At 46.6% G+C, this 7,208-nt stretch overlaps 1 protein-coding gene across 3 annotated transcripts in view; it reads left to right on the forward strand.

The window, feature by feature from the left end:
- The first annotated feature begins 1,002 nt into the window (after positions 1-1,002).
- Positions 1,003-7,208, forward strand: part of zgc:158376 (uncharacterized protein LOC100101643 homolog) — an 18,248-nt gene continuing 12,042 nt past the window's right edge. The window contains exon 1 of one of the 3 annotated variants that reach the window (XM_060857477.1): positions 1,003-1,129. The gene's annotated coding sequence lies outside the window, so the exon portion shown is untranslated. Of the gene's footprint in view, positions 1,130-1,433; positions 2,431-7,208 lie in introns of those variants that run through there. The other 2 variants (XM_060857478.1, XM_060857476.1) reach the window with 2 other exon arrangements.

Consider the following 7,208-nt stretch of genomic DNA (forward strand, 5'->3'; position numbering starts at 1 on the left):
AGGTGCAAAAGATGTAAAAGGTGAAGAAGGTGTAAAATGTGTAGAATGTGTAAAGGTGTAGAAGGTGCAGAATGTGTAGAAGGTGCAGAAGGTGTAAAATGTGTAGAATGTGTAAAGGTGAAGAAGGTGTAGAATGTGTAGAAGGTGCAGAAGGTGTAAAGGTGTAGACTGTGTAGAAGGTGTAGAATGTGTAGAAGGTGCAGAAGGTGTAAAGGTGTAGACTGTGTAGAAGGTGTAGGAGGTGTAAAGGTGTAGAAGGTGTAGAAAGTGTAGGTGTAGACGGTGTAGAAGGTGTAAAGGTGTAGAAGACGTAGAAGGTGCCTGCAGCAGATCCTCCTTCAGAAAGACTCAGTGACATAAATAAACGTTAGGTGAGTGAAATGCATTGCCATGGTTACACACAGGTAGATGATTTCTGTGATCCTGGAAAGTAATTTAGATCTTATAGTTTAATTTAGTTTAGTTTATTCATTTATAAAGCACATTTAAAAACAACAGCCGTTGCAGCCAAAGTGCTGTACATCAAGTAGGAACAAAGAACAGTGCAAAAGTAAAAACACAATCCAAAACAAACCAAAAGAAAACACATAAAATTTTACACTTTCAGACAGAGTTAAAACATACAGAATAAAAGTGGGTTTTTAAAGCAGATTTAAACAATGAGACAAACAATGAGCGTGTGAAACGTGCTTCAAATAAAAACGACGTGTCAGAAAGGATATGACGCAATATCAAAATGGCAATTGTCAAATTCTAGCTTGTTCATTCTGGGTCCGTTCTATAACTCGGTGTCCTCGCGCATGCGCGGCGCTCCTCAGCCGGAATGTGTGTGACGTCATCGTTCTTTTCCTTTCACTTTTAGAGAAGAGAAACGGCTAGCCGAGTAGCTTAGCATGTTAGCCTTCAGCTGTTTGGCTAACGACTTAAGGAGCTAACAAGCTGTAAAGTCAAGATGAATAATTAGTTCTTAATAAGTAGTTCTGTAGATGCGCTAACTTAAGCTAAACAATGCCCTGTTTATTAACTCGGTTCTATGAATCGGTTACTTTAAATGAATGTATTTTTGTGCTTGTAGGTTGTTCGGTTCATCGATTCAGGTTCAGTCTGTGTGCTCGGGTGATTTCCCAAGGTATATTTGCAACCTAATAAACAGTAGAGTTTTGTTATTTAATATGAAAAGTAAAAACAACAGAAACAGACAACAAATGCTAACCACGTTATATATTATATAAACATAACAAAGTGTCTTTGAGAGGGAACAAATGGGAGCCGTTTGGGAGTCGACTCATATTGATTAGCTGAGTCAAATGATCTGAGTCGCTTGACACCCAGATCCGAGTGAAGCTTTCGCGCGTCAATGCGAGGAATCCTACATTTCCCATGATGCTCACGGCACGTGTGTGTGTGTGTGTAGGGGGTGTAGGCGTGACTTCCGCATTTCATTTACCTCCCCCATGTTTTATTTTCTATTTATTTATTAATTTTTTTTAAAGACAGAAATGGAGGGTGATGGCGTCGTGTGTGACCGAGAGCACGCAGAGGGACGGGATGGTGTAGGGATGTAGAGCTACATTAATGCGTTAAGGAGACAGTGACACGGTAAACAAGGCAGATTTACACAATAGACAGATGACAAGAACAATAGACACGTTTATCTCTGAGCTCGTGTTCATACGGAGCTTTCTGCTTTCGGGGGAACAATCCGAATTTAACACCTTGTTGGGAAGGATTGTGTGTTTACATGGTGTTAAATTAAGCCTGGGCTGAGAGAGAGAGAGACAGGGAGAGAGAGAGACAGAGGGAGAGACAGGGAAAGGGAGAGAGAGAGAGACAGGGAGAGAGAGGGAGAGAGGGAGAGAGAGAGAGAGGGAGAGACAGACAGAGAGACACAGGAAGAGAGACAGGGAGAGAGAGGGAGAGACAGACAGAGAGACACAGGAAGAGAGGGAGAGAGAGACAGAGAGACACAGAGGAAGAGAGACAGAGAGAGGGAGAGAGAGAGAGAGACAGAGACATTTACGGATAATGATATAAATATAATAGTTATATCTCTAGTCATTTCACGGTGTTATTTACACTCAGTACAAACCTGCACCAGCACAACGAGTCTATTATTATTATTATTATTATTATTATTATTATTATTATTATTATTATTATTATAGAGTGTGTGTGAGAGAGAGAAAGAGAGAGAGAGAAAGAGAGAGAGTGAACGCATGTAAAGCGAGCGACTGAGAGGGGACGAGAAAAAGGGAAGGCAAGAGAAAAAGGCGAAAGCAACAAGGAAGCGCTCCCTGTATCCTGCGTCCCTCTGAGCGTCTCTGCTTTACTGCTGCACATTATTATTATTATTGTTCTGTTTTTTTTACAACTGAACCGAATCATTTCTGATGCGCGCGCCGGGACGATGCGACTCGGCGCTAATCACAGGTGAGGGAACCTTTTAATGTGCTCGGAATTCATGACACTGTTTATTTGTGTTTTAATCAAAGCTCCTGGAGCGAACACACCAGTCACCAGGCTCATGTGTAGCTGGTTAGCATGTTAGCATTGCTCTTATTGCCCTCTCGGTGCTAGCTTTAGCAGCTGTGTGTTATCATCATCATCATCATCATCATCATCATCTTCCTCATTACATAACTGTTATATATTAACCTCGTATACTGTTAACTCTCAACAAGCCTGATGGCAAGCTAAGCTAGGTTATGCTAACTAGCTAGCTAGCAAGCTAACACACACAGTGTTGCGCATCATTACGTTATTGGGGTGTGTGTGTGTGTATGTGTGTGTGTGTTAGCTATCTAGCCATGAATATTTTGCCTTTTAGATTCGTTAAATCGTTAATTTATGAAACCCTGCAGGTCGGACATGTGAGCTGGGATTTAATCGCGAATATTTATCATATTATCACTAATAACTAATTAATAAATAAATAAATAACAGAAAATGAGCCCGCGAGGTTATACGGCTAATCACATTGTATTAGCATCTCCTTAGCTAGCTAGCTCTGCCTACACACACACACACACACACACACACACACACACACACCTCGGGGTAGTTTATGTAATATATACATGTAATAATTTCACTTTTTAAGATGTAGAACATTTCGATTTATTCCTGAGGGGTAAATAAAAAGTTCTCACAGTGACATAACTGTGTAATGTTTCTAATGTTAAACAATCTTCTGTATTATTCATTAATTTATCTCTAATGAACTTAACTGGGTGTGATAATAAAGCAGAAATGTACAGATGTTTCTCTCTATTCTGTAAAGGAACATAAAGTGACAGTGATAATTTATTTAAATCAAACTTTACTTGAAAAATAATTTATACATTTTGATTTAAGGTGTAAAATGAACAAGAAAAACCGAGATGTTGAATTAAATAAAATGTTTAGTTTTATTTTATTTTCTCAACATGAAAGAATTTAGAAAATAATGAAACATTTTTATTTTATGCAAATAAAACAAGGAAAGACATTTAAACAATATTATAACTTAAAGAACAGGTTAAAAACGAAGTATTTTGTAAAATGAATGTTGTTAGATTAATGATTTTTTTTTAATTTTGCTTTTACCAAAAATGACATAAAAATCTGGGTTAGCTTTTTAAAAATAAATATGTAAATTATACCTTTTATTAATATTAAGGTTAAAATTATAAAGAAAATAATTGCGGATACTCGCAGTAGACAGGCAGGCGTTTACCTGTAGTAGAAGGGCTTGTGTGTGCTCACACGCTGTAGAATGGCACGGATGTGCGGGTCACCCGCAGCAGAAGGGCGCGCGCGTACCCGCAGCAGAAGGGCGCGCGCGTACCCGCAGCAGAAGGGCGCACTGTGCTCATGCACAGTAGAAGGGCGCGCGTGTACCCGCAGCAGAAGGGCGCACTGTGCTCATGCACAGTAGAAGGGCGCGCGTGTACCCGCAGCAGAAGGGCGCACTGTGCTCATGCACAGTAGAAGGGCGCGCGTGTACCCGCAGCAGAAGGGCGCACTGTGCTCATGCACAGTAGAAGGGCGCGCGTGTACCCGCAGCAGAAGGGCGCACTGTGCTCATGCACAGTAGAAGGGCGCGCGTGTACCCGCAGCAGAAGGGCGCACTGTGCTCATGCACAGTAGAAGGGCGCGCGTGTACCCGCAGCAGAAGGGCGCACTGTGCTCATGCACAGTAGAAGGGCGCGCGCGTACCCGCAGCAGAAGGGCGCGCGCGTACCCGCAGCAGAAGGGCGCGCGCGTACCCGCAGCAGAAGGGCGCGCGCGTACCCGCAGCAGAAGGGCGCGCGCGTACCCGCAGCAGAAGGGCGCGCGCGTACCCGCAGCAGAAGGGCGCGCACGTACCCGCAGCAGAAGGGCGCACTGTGCTCATGCACAGTAGAAGGGCGCACTGTGTACCCGCAGCAGAAGGGCGCACGTGTGCTCATGCACAGTAGAAGGGCGCACGTGTACCCGCAGCAGAAGGGCGCACGTGTGCTCATGCACAGTAGAAGGGCGCACGTGTACCCGCAGCAGAAGGGCTCATGTGCTCATGCACGTTTACCTGTAGTAGAAGGACACATTAGAAGGGTGCACTAGTGTTCAAGTGCAGTACCCGCAGTAGAAGGGCATGTGTGCTTGCGCACCGTACTCGCAGTAGAGGGGCGCTTGTGTAATGTGTGTGGGGGTGTGTAATGTGTGCGGGGCTTATAGTGTGTGTGTGGGGGTGTGTAATGTGTGCGGGGCTTATAGTGTGTGTGTAGGGTGTATAATGTGGGTGTGTGTATAATGTGTGTGTGGGGGTGTGTATGTAGGGTGTGTAATGTGTGTGTATTGTGTATGTGTGGGGTGTATAATGTGTGTGGGGGTTTAATGTATGTGTGTAATGTGTGTGGGGGGTGCATAATGTGTGTGGGGGTGTGTGTGTGTGGGAGGCGTGTAATGTGTGTGGGGTGTGTAACGTGTGTCTGTGTGTATGTGTTTGTGTGGGGGTGTGTGTATAATGTGTGTGTGTGTGGGATGTATAAAGTGTGTCTGTCTGTAGGGGTGTGCGTAGTGTGTGTGGGGGGGCTGTGTAATGTGTGTGGGGGGGTTGTGTAGTGTGTGTGGGTGGGGGGTGTGTAGTGTGTGGGTGGGGGGGTGTAGTGTGTGGGGGGTTGTGTTATGTGTGTGGGGGGGTGTAGGTGGGGTGTGTGTAATTTGTGTGTGTGGGGGGTTGTGTAATATGTGTGTGGGGGGTTGTGTATAGTGTGTGTGGGGGGGGTGTGTATAGTGTGTGTGTGGGGGTTGTGTATATTGTGTGTGTGTGGGGGTTGTTTATAGAGGGTGTGGGGGGGGTTGTGTATAGTGTGTGTGGGGGGGGTTGTGTATAGTGTGTGTGTGGGGGGGTTGTGTATAGTGTGTGTGGGGGGGTGTATAGTGTGTGTGGGGGGGTTGTGTAATGTGTGTGTGTGGGGGGGGTTGTGTAATGTGTGTGGGGGGGGTTGTGTAATGTGTGTGGGGGGGTTGTGTAATGTGTGTGGGGGGGGTTGTGTAATGTGTGTGGGGGGGTTGTGTAATATGTGTGTGGGGTTGTGTAATGTGTGTGTGTGTGTGGGGGGGGTTGTGTAATGTGTGTGGGGTTGTGTAGTGTGTGTGGTTGTGGGGTTGTGTAGTGTGTGTGTGTGGGGGGTGTAGTATGTGTGTGGGGGGGTGTAGTGTGTGGGGGGTTGTGTTATGTGTGTGGGGGGGTGTAGTGTGTGGGGGGTTGTGTTATGTGTGTGGGGGGGTGTATGTGGGGTGTGTGTAATTTGTGTGTGTGGGGGGTTGTGTAATTTGTGTGTGTGGGTTGTGTATAGTGTGTGTGGGGGGGTTGTGTATAGTGTGTGTGGGGGGGTTGTGTATAGTGTGTGTGTGTGTGGGGGTGTATAGTGTGTGTGGGGGGGGGTTGTGTAATGTGTGTGTGGGGGGGTTGTGTAATGTGTGTGGGGGGGTTGTGTAATGTGTGTGGGGGGGTTGTGTAATGTGTGTGGGGGGGTTGTGTAATGTGTGTGTAGTGTGTGGGGTTGTGTAATGTGTGTGTGTGTGGGGGGGTTGTGTAATGTGTGTGGGGTTGTGTAGTGTGTGTGGTTGTGGGGTTGTGTAGTGTGTGTGTGTGGGGGGGTGTAGTATGTGTGTGGGGGGTGTAGTGTGTGTGGGGTTATGTAATGTGTGTGTGGGGGGGGTATGTAGTGTGTGGGGGTGTGTTTAATGTGGGTGTTTGTGTAGTGTGTGTGTGTGGTTGTGTAATGTGTGTGTGGGGGGTTGTGTAGTGTGTGTGTGTGGGGGGTTGTGTATTGTGTGGGGGGGGGTTGTGTAATATATGTGTGTGGGGGGGGTTGTGTAATATGTGTGTGTGGGTGTGTGTGTAATGTGTAGTGTGTTTGTTTGTTTGTGGGGCTGGGGGGGTTTCTGGTGTGTGTGTGTGTGGGGTTGTGTGTGTGTGTGGGAGGCTTGTGTAGTGTGTGGGGGGGTTGTGTGTGGGGGAGGGTTGTGTAGTGTGTGTGTGTGGGGGGTTGTGTAGTGTGGGGGAGGGTTGTGTGGTGTGTGTGGGGGTTGTGTTGTGTGTGGGGGGTTGTGTAGTATGGGGGGGTGTAGTGTGTGTGTGTGGGGGTTGTGGTATGTGTGTGTGTTGGGGGTTGTGTAGTGTGGGGTTGGGTTGTGTGTGGGGTTGTGTGTGTGGGGTTGTGTGTGTGGGGGGTTGTGTAATTTGTGTAATGTGGGGGGGTTGTGTGTGTGTGTGTCTGTAATGTGTGTGTTTGTAATGTGTGTGGTGTGTGTGTGTGTGAGAGTGATCTCAGCTCCTGAAGAAATCTGGATATATGATATATTAAGACCTCCTCAGTTTAAGTAGCACAACGGCCCAGTCACGGTCCAGAGGTTGTGTAATGTGTGTGTGTGTGTGTGTGGGGGGTGGTGGTGGTGGTGGTTGTGTAATGTGTGTGGGGTTGTGGTGTGTGTGTGTGGGGGGTTGTGTGTGTGTGGGGGGGTTATTTAGTGTGTGTGGGGTTGTGTAGTGTGTGTGTGGGGGTGTGTGTAATGTGTGTGGGGGGGTGTAGTGTGTGTGGGGTTATGTAATGTGTGTGTGTGTGGGGGGGGGGGTTATGTAGTGTGTGTGTAGGGGTGTGTTTAATGTGGGTGTTTGTGTAATGTGTGTGTGGTTGTGTAATGTGTGTGTGGGGGGTTGTGTATTGTGTGTGGGGGGGTTG

The sequence above is a fragment of the Tachysurus vachellii genome, chromosome 21 (genome assembly GCF_030014155.1).
Source record: "Tachysurus vachellii isolate PV-2020 chromosome 21, HZAU_Pvac_v1, whole genome shotgun sequence".
Classification (NCBI taxonomy): domain Eukaryota; kingdom Metazoa; phylum Chordata; class Actinopteri; order Siluriformes; family Bagridae; genus Tachysurus; species Tachysurus vachellii.